This window comes from Phaenicophaeus curvirostris, chromosome 20 (genome assembly GCF_032191515.1).
Source record: "Phaenicophaeus curvirostris isolate KB17595 chromosome 20, BPBGC_Pcur_1.0, whole genome shotgun sequence".
Lineage (NCBI taxonomy): Eukaryota > Metazoa > Chordata > Aves > Cuculiformes > Cuculidae > Phaenicophaeus > Phaenicophaeus curvirostris.
Window position 1 is genome coordinate 9,764,260 of NC_091411.1, and position 13,142 is coordinate 9,777,401.

At 44.8% G+C, this 13,142-nt stretch overlaps 1 protein-coding gene across 1 annotated transcript in view; it reads right to left on the bottom strand.

Moving 5' to 3' along the window:
* Nucleotides 1–10,141: 10,141 nt before the first annotated feature.
* PIERCE1 (piercer of microtubule wall 1) overlaps nucleotides 10,142–13,142 on the bottom strand; it is a 378,509-nt gene continuing 375,508 nt past the window's right edge. The window contains exon 4 of the mRNA XM_069873690.1: nucleotides 10,142–10,154. The gene's annotated coding sequence lies outside the window, so the exon portion shown is untranslated. The remainder of the gene's footprint in view (nucleotides 10,155–13,142) is intronic.

The window sequence follows — 13,142 nt, forward strand, 5'->3', positions numbered from 1 at the left end:
AATTAGTTGCTTTTGTTTAAAAAACAACATCCCAGCTGTTCCCTGTGTCCATTTCTGGCCTAACAAGGGGAAAAAGTAAGGTTTGTCCAACAGTCTCGAGGACTTGTAGCTTTTTCCATATGATACCTTCTCATGCATTGAAAAGCTGGTAGACTCATTATGCTGCCTTCTAGCTGCTAGAGGTGTTTGGCGAGAAGAGATGCCTTTTTTTCTCTTCTTGCGTCAAAAGAAAGCCATGCTATGTATGAGAAATGCAAATAGCTTGGCTAATTTTGGAAGTGAGCAGCTAAGGCCATGGCCTGTATCCCATAGAGTGGGACTGAGCCTTGGCCCTGGCTCTTCGTGCCGTGTGTATTGTCAGCTCTAACTGCACTGTTGTCAAGCCTCTGGACAGAATAAGTGATGAACACAGTGAAGCCAGAAGTAATTCAGCTCCTAGGAGGCAGCTGATATACTGTGCTGTTCTTTTTCTTGCAAGAGATTTATTTTCAGTTAACCTTGCTAAATATAATGTTCACGTTTAACTCTTCCCTGTGTGTAAAAATAAAACAAAACCAAAACCTTGCTTACACACATGCACATTCATCAATGCTGTCTGATGCACTAGAACAGATGTAGCTTGAATTTTCTAATTTGCATGCAAGGTTTGAGTAGACTGAGAAGAAACATTTGTGATAGCACTTTTCTCTTTCCAGCTTTCCCTGAAGTGTAGCAGTAGTCTTGTCTCTCACCTCTGAATACCAAGGTTTTTTCAGGTAAGTTCTAGTCTCTGCAGGTAAATACCAAGCTGGAAAGTGAAGATTGCAGTGTAGCAAGGCAAAACCAGAACACTGTGGCAAGAAACTTTCATTTATTTCAAGGTTTGTGGCAGTAATAGTTGGCATGGGTTTATGAGCTGGTGCCTCCTCCAAAGTACATGCTGGAAATAGCTTTTGGGGGCCTCAGGGGGAACCATCACAGTCACCAAGGCAGCTGGACCTGGGTAAGTGTGGGGAGCACTGCAGCAATGCCTCTTAGTCCCAAAGAAACAAATGGTGAACTTCCCAGAGATGTGGTGTGTCTAGAAAGGGCCGTTTGACAGCCTCAGGGTGGTGTTTTTGTAGGGATGCTCACAGAATTATCAAAAGCCATAGAAAAGCCATAGGAAGCTGGATCTTTGAAGCCTCTCTCTTCTAACAAAGCCCATAGATTACCTCCTCTTCATATTACTGTGCTTTAAAGGAGGTGGGAGTGGTGGCTACAGAGTGCAGCTCTGTTCCTCATCTGTGGGGCTATCGATGCCAGTGCAGCATTTAAGGAAACAACAGAGTCCCTGTTTAAACTAATAATGTTAACTCCATATCATAGCATAGCCAGCAAGGGGATGAATAACCCTGTACGGTTAATTGCTATTTGGCTTAAGCTCAATGATGAAAACATGCTGTTTAGATTGTGTGACCTTTACCATGCAGGAGAAATGATAGTGATGCTTGGTCCTGGGGCCGCATGTTGATAGATGGAGTCTTGCAAAGGAGGGGGATAGGTTCTTGCTGGGAGGAGAGGCATGAGGAGGGGGTTGTGATGGCCAAAGTGGCTCAAGCTGCACACCCTACTTTCAACTGGACTGCCTGCAAGGTGGTAAATCGAAGAGTGAAAAGGAGAAGCTCTGTTGGGTTGCTGCATGGTGCTTCCACCTCCGTGTAGCGCTCTCGGAGGGCAGTGCTTGCAAGCTGCCTGGGATCACCACTTGATGAGCTGCTTGTGTCTCTAGCAGTTTTTCTTAATGCTTGTGCTCTTATTTCACATTGCTTTTTCAGAGCTGCCCCTGGTGTTTCGTGCAAATAGAATCATAGAATCACCAGATTGGAAGAGACCTATCGGATCATCGAGTCCAACCATTCCTATCAAACACTAAACCATGTCCCTCAGCGCCTCGTCCACCCGTCCCTTAAACACCTCCAGGGAAGGTGACTCAACCCCCTCCCTGGGCAGCCTCTGCCAGTGCCCAATGAACCTTCCTATGAAAAATTTTTTCCTAATGTCCAGCCTAAATCTCCCCTGGTGGAGCTTGAGGCCATTCCTTCTCGTCCTGTCCCCTGTCACTTGGGAGGAGAGGCCAGCACCCTCCTCTCCACAACCTCCTTTCAGGTAGTTATAGAGAGCAATAGCTCAGCTTCACCCCAAACTCGCTTGTGATTCTTGTGCTGCTGCTGTGGAATGTGGTGATTCTGCTCTGCTGTAGGCTTAATTCTTGGCAAAGCTCAGTTTTGTGCACAAATCTCCATCTTTGTCTTACTTTGCAAGGATTTCAATATAAAATAACTTTAATTACATTAAATTGACTTTTTTTTCAGCAAATGTTGATCTTAATCCTGCTATTAAGTCATACTTGTAGTGCTGCAGGCCAAACATCCATAGTGAACCGAGATGCTCAGTGTCTCTGAAGACCAAACTGTGTATTGCAAGATATGATTCCTTCTGTGTTCATGGGACTTGAGTAAATGAAAAGCAGGAGCAGGATGATAAGGAAGACATGTATGCAGTTTATTGTGCTTTGTGTATCAGATGCTGCAGCACTCACAGAGGAGATATTATAGCTGGCAGTAAATAAAACGGCCACCAGCTCATTTTTTCTGTGTCCCGTGGGATGATTCTGCATGTGAGAGAATGAACCGCAGGAAGCAATTGTAGCAAAGTGAGTCACTGTTAGGGACGGGGTTTGCTCCTGGGCTTACAAATGGTACCCCTGGGAGGCTGGCATCTCCTCCTCTAAGTGTCTGAGAATTTGGACTGTAGCAAGGAGAATGGAGAGCAGCGACTGGGCTTGTCTGGCTCTATTTACACCACGGGGATTTGTGTGGGGGATAATGACTATACAGTGGACTCGAGACTGATAGTTTCATAAACTCGTTTCCAACCTGTCTGAGGAATTTGCTTGATCCGTGCGTAAACTACAGACTCAAGAAACGCAGATATTGAGAGGTATTTAGTTATTCGTTTGAGGATGCAAAAATGCAGGTGCTGGAGAGGTCAGCATGTAGCTTTATAGGGAAATGACTGAACCAGTACATCTGTGATGTTCCTAGCATCAGGACGCAGTTCACCTACTATAAAATATGCCAAAAGATCTGAACCTTATCTGATGCGACTGAGCAGCTTTTAGTACCACATTATACACGCACCCACAACCAGCGCTCCTGTACTCCAGAATTAGTACTGAGCTAAACCACAGCTTGATACCTGAAAAGAACCACTTGTTATTTTTTTTCCTCTGTGTACATCAAGTGAAAAGTCACAAGTGAAAGATTTACAGGATGTTTTTCAGAGCTGTCTGAGAATGATTTTGATATGTTTGCTTCCTTTACAGTTGGCAAGCTCTGCTTCTCTGGGACTAAACCTGTGGAAACTTCTCATTTATCTTCCACAGCAGGGAAGGAGGCAGCTGGGTTTAAATCTGTGCTCCAAATCAGGTAGACAGTGCAACATCTCAAAATATCCAATGTTCAGTGGTTTTTCCTCAAAAAGAGACCCCAGTAATTTCGCAGCTAGTGCAGGGACTGCTGTTGAACTCCAGTGACTGATACACCAAAGAGTCAGTAGGGAGGCTGGGAAATAATTTAGGCTTCTTCCCCATGCTGGTGACTCAGTCCAAAGGCTCTTGGCTTTTATGATGAGCTTCCAATCCAGGCAGGAGCTGTGCACATCTTGCTGCTGGAAGTCCTCAGCCTGGTCCCTGCTGATGTGACTTGGTATCTTAAAGGCTAGACTGCTTCCTGCTGTGTTAAGACGAATTAGTAGAGGATGTGGGGGAGAACTGGTTGGTTGGGGTTCCTGCCTCTGCTGCAAAGGCATTTTATTAGGAGCAACCAGCTTGTTTTAGAGGGGCAGGTGCTGTTCCATTGGGCTGCTCTGTGCCTGCTTTGTCTTCTGCAAACCCCATTTCTTCTGCCTGCATGCCTGCTTTCCACATTAGCTGCCTCCTGCTCTTCTGTCTGACAGGGATGCTGGGTGGGATCCCAGCTCCCCTCTGCCATCCATGGTGACCTGCCCAGCTGAGCTCCTCCAGTAGTGCAGATGGTGGGAGGTGGGGTGCTGCGTTGCCTGTAAAATGCAGGGAAGGATGGTGAAGCCAGCATGCAAGAACACAGTTCTGGCTTTTCATGAATGATTGGCCTTACTCAGATCCCAGCACCTGGGCCTCTTTGCCTGAAAATCTCACTGAAGTCAAAGTAGTCCTTGTGCCAATGGGATTTCTTTGGCTGTAAGTAGTTCTACAGACCTACTTGGGTACAAGTAGGCAAGGGGTCTTTAAGAGGACACATTTTTTTTTTACAAGTTAGTTTTTGAGAGTTTTAGTTTTGGGTTATTTGCTTTGTAATCCATTTTTTTTTTTTAATTGGATGTTTGAGGGTCAAATAGTCCTGGAGATCATAAGGGAAAAGAAACAATGATGAAGGTATTAGTGATGCTTGCAATTTCCAGTGGTCTATAAAAAACCAAAGCACATCAGTTTAGACAAGCAGTAAGTGTTTGGATGTTTGACCAAAGAGCAAACATCCTGTAAGCCTCTTACTGTAGATCAGAGGTAGGCAGAACTGTTGCAATGAAAAGTTGAATTTATTTTGGAGTTGCTTGCATTTCACTGACTTAGAAAAGGGTTTGTTTGTTTCAGGAATTGAGCATCTCTTTCCTAACTATAAAAATGCCTGTTTACAGGTAACAGTAAAGCATTTGGATGAAAAGCTATTTTATTTCAGTGATACAGCACAGGGGTGATGGATGCAAGAATGGGCATAGCCTGAAGGGTTTCCCTCGGTTTCCTTACAGCTTCAAGTTCTGCTGGGGTGGTGGTGGTGGGGTTTACATTGGATATTGGGAAAAACCTCTACTGAAAGAGTGGTGAAGCGTTGGAAAAGGCTGCCAAGGAAAGTGGTGGAGTTTCCATACCCAGAGGGGGGTGTTAAAAAATGTGTAGATGTGGCACTTTGGGAGGTGGTTTTGTAAACATGTTGATATTGTGTAGATGGTTGGACTTGATGATACTAAATGTCTTTTCCAACCTTAAGGGTTCTATGATTAGCAATGGAAGCACTGACAGGGAAAAAGAAATGTGATATCTGACACTCTGCATCTTGAGGATCCCAGCTTGCAATGCCTGTTGGTGAAAAGAATTGGTGGTTGGTGTGAGCTGCAGTGACCATTTGTTTCACAGGACTGGACTTTTGTAAGGCTGCCCCAGAATCAACAAGACACAAAGGTCTTAAGGACAGTTTAATGTTCATATTTGTGGGCTTCCCAATGCTCTAGAGTCTAAACTATCATTAGTTTCCTCCCAAAATCTTTAAATGCCAAAGGAAATAACCTTCTGCAAGCCTCTGTTCCATTTTGAGGGAAAATCTGACCCCAGAGGTGTAAGAAATGCAAAAAAAACCCCAGAGAGATGAACACTTCCATGACATAATGTCAGAGATGTGACTTGCCAGTCCAAACTTGGCTGGCATAGTGATGCAATAAGCTGTATTTGCCGGGTAAGTAAATAGTGTCACCCTCTTCCCAGATCCCAAACAACCTCTTCAATGTGTAGGCAGCAGCCGCTGATCCTCACGGAACAAACATGTCCCCTTCCAAGATGAGAGACAACACAAGGTTCTTTGATTCCTCCTAATTGCATTTCAGTGTTTGTGGCCCAATTGTACAGCTTCTGCAGAAGTTCAGCAATTTTGGTTGCTGGCTCCCTCTCTTTGCTGACCTACAAATACCAGTTTTCAGGGAAAGATTTATGAGCAGTGTGAAATTACCATCTTGTAAAAGCACAAATCACAGCTATAAATAGGGGTCTGGAACATGCACAGAAACCCCAAGGGAAGAGTGACTCTTGCTTTGTCTGTGCAGGACAGCCCTGCTAACCCAGTTTGAGGAGTTGTCCAGTGCTTTGACTCTTGTCAACTGGCACAGCGCCAGCCAGCCTTTCTGTAATCTGCATCCTCACAAGGATGGAAATAACATCTGGTCAGACTGACAGTAGTCAGGCTTTATAGTAACTGAGAGCTCTGAAAACCAAACCTTCTCAAGCCTTGCATGCATTTATCTTCCTTGCCAGAACATTAGTAGGGGAAGTTTGTTTTCAGTGAGTTATTTAGCAGAAAGAGGGATTAGACCTCGGGCTAGCATTGATTAACCCCTGCATGTTGAGTTGCTTAACAGCATAATAGATTGGTCATGTTTGCTGGTGACCTCTGTCAATTGAATCCTTCATCCAAAGACTCTTCTGTCTTTTTAAATACACACATGCTTAAAAGTGGAATCTATACCAAAATGTCCTTAAAGTGAAGAGCTCGTTTAGTGGAGCATGGGACTGGGGAAAATACCACTCTGGAAGTGGTGGAGTCTCCTTCCCTGGAGGTGTTTGAAAAAACCTGCAGACATGACACTTGGGGGCATGGTTTAGTCAGCATGGTGGTGTTGGGCTGGATGATTTTAGAGGGCTTTCCAACCTTAATGATTCCATGATTCTATTAAATAGACCTGGAACTTCTGATCTGATGTTTGATATTGTGTGAGTCAAGTCATGGGAACTCAACTCATGCAGCTGGCTGCTTAGCCAGGGACCAATGGGGAGAGAGAAAAACTGCTCTGTGGAGCCAAACATGACATCAAGTGAAGCATCTCTAATGGCAAGAAGTCAGAATGGCTGTCAGAGGGTATAAAGTGCCCTTGGACCCAGCAGAATGTCTGAGATATGGATGTCTCCTCAGATCTTCCATTTTCGCAGCAGTGCTGAGTGAAGCGGTTACACTTGAGTTTTCAAGCAAAGTACCTTCCCACTGCAGTCAGGATTTCTTTCTGGGCTTATTTTGCTGTAGTACAAGTCAGGTCAAGAAGTTTGTTTGGTTTGCTAAGAAAGATACTCTAGTTCAAACAAGATTTAATTCATTGAAGCCGCCTGGACTCTGTGAAACATGAGCCCCTCTGGCCTCGTGATTTATGAAAACAAAGCCATGAGGAAGTCTTGCTGGAGGAAAACAAGCTGTATGATAGGTAAGTAAAGGTGATGGGGCAGGCAAAGGTTAAAGACACCCATAAGTGTGGAAGCCACAGCTGAGAGGATGTAATGAGCTGTCAAGTGCTCTGCTCTTCCATTTGCTTCTGTGGAGGGGAAGCTGCTGAGGATGGTCTGGAGTAGGTGCCCATATTCCACTCCCTCCCCCCACAAAACAAACAAGCCAACTCCTAAAATATGTAAACAGGTACCTTTAGGATGCTGCCTGGTTTGAAACTGAACTGGTGGCAAAACCAGGTCTGTATTAAAAGAATGAGTTGAGTGTGGCACCTTATACGAGGTGACCAGCCAACCTGCAGTTTCAGATAGCTGTAAAGCCTGGTAATAACTTCAGAAGACCTCAACACTACAAGGTGTCATCCCCAAGCAGTAGTGGAGCATCTGTTGTAGCACTATGGTGAATATGTGGGTGCTGCATCCTAGAAACCCAGATGGAATAAGAAGCTGGAGCAAAAATCAGGTCTAGCAGGCGATGGGGTGGCCTATCGGTGCTTAATCTGAATGTATGAGCACTGTGACTCTAGTTAAAGATGTTAATGAGCTGACACCTTGTTCTGGCCAAGGTTTGTACCTCTGGCTGTACTGTCCTAGCTCTCCCCAGACTGCAAAATCCATCAGTGGGGGAAGAAGTAAGTCACTGTGGAGACTTGTGGAAAGGTACAGATGTGTCCGAGAAGGTGACTTACTGGAAACACTGAACAGGCAGAAGTAAAAATTAGTCATGTTAGAGACCACTTGGTAGCTGGATTGGGTTCCTCAAGTGATTCATCAAGAAAAATGACTGCATTGCCTGACATTTTATTTCCCCTCTCTATTTAGAAAGTAGCTGAGAATTATGAAGAGTGTTGTCTGAGCTGGGTTTTGATGGCTGGGTGGTACGCATAGTGTCCTTGTGTTCTCATAATTTCTAAACCACTACCTCAACAAGGGGGGGAGAAAAGACAACAAAATGAAGGGTTTTCTCATTCCAGAAGCCCTCAAAGGAATGAATCTGTAATCTTGTGACATCAAAGGGGAATCTATGGAATGAGCTGTTTTTTGGTGTGATTAATGGAACACAATTATGAATGGAGATAGTTACCTGGAAACTGTTACATGGTTAATTGACAAATTAGAGAAGGGCAAAATGTGGATGAAAATTGCTTGGTAAAGTTTCTAGGCTTTTAGTTGCCCTTCCTTTCTTTTTGAGGAAGGATTAGAGAATGAAGGGACCATCAGCTGATGCAACCAACATTTACTGGGATGCTTTAATTGGCCCCTAGATGCGGGTGAAATAATTCATAAATGATGCTAACTTTGAATGTGCTTGTACATATGTGGAACATGCAAATATGCATGTTGTTACTGCTCATGGGGATGAAGAAACCCCTGTGACTTTTCTTTTTGCCAGCTTGTGTGTGGAAAACCTAGCAAATGATGTTCCTTGTCCTGGTCAACAGGCAGGAGGGGTGCTGGGATGCCTGTACACACCAGCAAAGGCAGGAGGAGGCTGTAATCCACTTGCTCAATGGTGGGAGCAGGAGCCTTGGGCTTGTCCTGGTGCTGTGGCCATGCTTTCTTGTGAAATGCAGCCACGTTTTCCAGTAATAGTGAGGTGCACAAACCACCAATGGAGCTGATCTCTATGGTTGTCCAACCCACTCTCATACCAGAGCAGGACTGTTCCCCAACAGTGTATAGCTTTGTCCAGACTGATATGATATGACTCAGGCAATGGGATTTTTCACCACTTCCTTTGCGAAGTTTAACAGATATTTCATGGCTGAGGAGATCTTAGCATAAGGACTTCTTTTTCCTGGCATTTTAGTCTTATTTTTATGATATTTAATTCCCACCCAGCAATCCCATATGTGCCCTAAACTCTACCTATTTGGTGTTGTACCCTCACCTGTGCACAGATAGCACACACGCACTTTGCATGGGCTGATTTTGGAAGCACGCGGCTCTGGAACTGTTGTAATACAGACATCTCTGGAGATTGCTCTTTCTGAAAAAGCTGTGGAGAGGTTGGATTGCTATGCTTGTTAGAGTTGTTCCATATACCATAGATCAAATCTTGTACCTTCTGCCAACTTCTTATTTGGTTTGGTATCCCAGGGTTTCCAGCAACTTATATTTTTTAATTCAGGGCTTTCCTGGGTAGGATTCTAGTGCATCCTTCATCAGGAAAGAGCTCTGCTCAAAGCAGCAAATTGGACCTGAATGTAATAGGGGAAAATCAATTGCTGGCTTTTCCTCGGTGCAGCAGCCCATCTTGCTTATGCTTAGAAGCTCCCAAAGATGGTCTTTGCTGATACTAAATAACTGTGCATGGGATATCTGGCAAAAATGGCATGGTGGTTTCTTGAAGAGGTGGTCTGTATTCAGTGAAACCTCCACTGGGGTCAGCAAAAGTTTAGTTAGAGTCATTTAGGAACTCCTTCATTTTTTGACCCTTGTGAAGATCATAAAAATCACAGGTCCTTGTTAATGTGCAGCCTTGTGGTTTAACATAACACTTTCTGTAGCACCAAGGATTATGTCCCTGAAGTCTAGACAGATTATACAGGGTTTAGCCTGGCCCATTGACCACAGATCATAGGGCATGAGGGAATAAAATACAGGAATGTGAGGAGGGGAATGGTAGCTTCTATGAGTCCTTCAGGCTGGCCCTGGGCATGGAGGAGAAGGTGAACTGCATTCATCATTCTCAATAAGCAGGCACCATGGTGTATTTGTCCTTCTGCATTTAATACATTGATATGGTTTGAACAAATACAGGGCTTGAAGTCATTAACGTGAAACTGAAGCAAAGGCAATACTGGAAAGAGGAGTGGAAAGTCTATTCTCTTTATAAAGCTATTTCCTCTCTTAAACAAACCTCTTTGACTGTGAAACACTTAAGGTGGGGCTTGTTTTTTGTACGTTTGTGTTGGCTGCTCTTTCCACTGATGGGGCTTGTCCTGGTGCCACCTCATGGCAAAACATCAGATCTGAATTTCCACCAGAGCAGCTGGGATCTGGGAGAATTTGCTCTCCAGCTCCTAGACTCACAGTACGGGAGCTATTTTGTAAAGAATTTGGCCTGCAAATCCAAAACAGGTGCTTAACCACAGCAGTGGTGTTGTTTTTATTGCTATGTTTTGTCTTTCTGGGAGAAAAATTTTTATTTCTCCTAGAGTTGTACATTTTTCACATATGGGAGGTACCTATTGAATCTGTTCTTCACACCTCCAGATATCCTGGAGCCTGACTAGAACACAGCAGCATCTACTCAACACCTTTGGTATCCAGGTAGCTTGCAGCATTGCAGTATTGGTGTTGATGCCCTAGAAATGCAGATTTGTGATGACCTTTTGTTCAAAACTGTTTCTGGGAAGATTTTTAGGGCACTGGGGAAGCTGCTGCCCCACCGCAGCTGTTCCATAGCGTGGGGGTGAACAGGAGCTCTCCTGGATAGCAGTGACCACTTTGAATCGTGGAATGGTTTGAGATGGAAGGGACTTTAAAGATCATGCAGTTCCACCCCAATGCCCAGGACAGAGACACCTCCCACTGGGTCAGGCTGCTCAAGGTCCCATCCAGCCTGGTCTTTGCTCTATTAAAGGCCACACAGAGCACTAAGGCCTGAGACAGCGTCCAGGTTCAGGATAACAGACGTGGTGCTTCCTCTGTGGATAAATGGATGGCTTATTTTTTGAGTCTTTCAATCCAGAATGTCTCCACAGCACTAAATTCTCTTTTCTTTAAGCTGAATTTGCAAGCAATCATTTCCATGGCAACAGGCATGAGATCATAAGTCAAGATTGTGACTTCAGTTCAAGACAATTCATAAAAGTCGAGTTAAGGCTATGGATGTGAGTGTGTTTATATTTTGGCAAAGAATAAAGGCAAGCTAGAAGATTGCAGAGAAAAACTGTATTTTTAGATGCATGCTCCTCATAAACAGTGTTCGAAATAATTCCTGAGAATTGTCTTTCCTGATTATTTGTGCAACAGCTCAGGCAAGTCTGGAAGTCTCATTTTCAGTCTGTTCTCATCGGTTGGTCATAGGGTGTAACTGGTTATCAGTAACACCTAGGGTTATTCTTTCTGGCTATCTCAATACTTTCAAACCACAGAATAATGCCCTTTTGGGGCTTTTTGAATAAATGTTCATGTCTGGTTTCGTAGCATATAAATGATTTAAGATGCAAAGGTTAAAAAAAAAGTTTAAGCTCACAACTGTGTCCTCCATCCCATAAACCACAGCTAGCTGAGCTCAAGATGCATTTAGTCATGAGAATACTTCCAGAAACTGCTGTTCCTTAAAGATCTTTAGCCATCTGGCATTGCTGCAATGTATTCCTTTGGCTAGTCAGATAGTACTCTGACTGCTGGAGGGATTACGAGTTGGCATTGACCAACCCAGGTCATGCAAATCAACTTGGAGCTTGGACTACCAGATGATCTGGCCCGCTCCAGCTCTGAGGTTGGCTCTTTAAGCTTGGCATGTAGATGCTGGAATTCTCCAGTTTGCTGTTACAAGCTTATTTCTGTATTTCTGTTACTGTGAAGGAGGGGCAAACAGGTCTGTGCAAGCTTCTAACTCACCTGGGAAGGAACTGGAAACTCAGATTTGCTGCTTGGTAAAAGCTCCATAGTCCAGATTCCCAACTACTGTGAAGGAAAGTTGCTTTGCATCTGAGGGAGGTGCAGCTTTGGATATTCCAGCTTGCTTCTGGAGCTGGGAGACCTTGGAAAATGGGTGGTGTGTGAGTGAGTGTTCTGCTCTGAGCTGCTTTTATTTCCTCATCTGCAGTGATACCTTTAGAGATCCCCCTTCCTACAGCTGTACCCCTCTGGAAGGGAAGGGAATGTCAACACTCTGGTTAGTATTCAGGTGTTGGTGGGATTTTCACTTGCAGCTGGAGAGGACAAACCAGAGTCTCATTGCAAAACAATGAGCTGTTTGTATGATCAGAAATGCCAACATCTGGGATGGGAAGACCCAGGATCTTGGCATTTATGCAACTGGGGCTGAAACCAGACACCACCTCTGTCAGTGAAGCTGGTAGTGCCTCTTGGGAGGGATTAGGCATCCACAGAAATGCTGTGGTTCAAGTTATTACTTCATTATCATGGTAAGAAGGGTTACTGGAAAGGAGGTCATTTGCAACACACAGAGCTGCTGGTGCTTTTTGCTGTCCTAGCTCAACATCTGGATGCCTGAGATGCTTCGCCCATACGAATGGAGGGGAGAGAAAGCATATCTTGCAGTGTTTGAGAGCTGTGGAATAGCTTATCTACTCCACACCAGAAGCAGCTGTGAGCCTGTGGAAAGGACTGTTGCTGGAGTAGTGGGATGTTTTAAAGCAGGAGGGAGGTGCAGTGGTGATGGGCATTGTCATCGCTGGGCTGCACCCAGTGAGTGTTCTGCAGTGGTGTTCGCAGGGTTGCACAGGTGTTACTTGGACTGAAAGAACTTGCCTCCAGGCTCCTCCTGAATTTGGAGCATCACTTAATTTGTCTCGCCAGCCTCGAGTCATCGGATTATTCATGAAAGGCAAGAACTGGAAGGTGCTTTCATCTAAGATTTGCCCGGGAGTGCCACTGGCACCGTACCCACCCTACACGTGGCTGCAGCCAGCACATGCATGCTGCGTGCCTCCTCCCAGCTTGAGACTCGGGGGCTTGCAGCCAATCTGCCTTTCACATCTCTCTGGTGAAAGGCTCTTTCAGCAGAAAATATCTTCTTGTGTGTGGCTCCTGCTCCAGCCTTTCCAGTTTCACGGGGAGGATAGTAGAGGGGGAAGGCATCCTAACATGTTGAGGGGTAAAGGGAGATTTCCTACAGCTCTTCCCAATTGAAACATCAGATAAGTAGAGTACAAGCTGAGTGGACTGAGAGCATCCCTTTTCCCTTGCTTGGTCTAGTGGGATTTGGCCTCCTGTGCTTGTAGATTTTGATGGGCCCAGGTTCTTGCAGTGCTGAGCAACTAAATCTATAGACAAGGAGACTGGAATCCAGGGAGTGTGGGAGTTCAGGTGGGTAGCAATGGTTATTCTCCTTGAGGATGCTGCTTAAGGACGCCAAGGACTGGGGAGAGCTGGAATGCTTTGGTTATGCTCAGGATATGAGTCT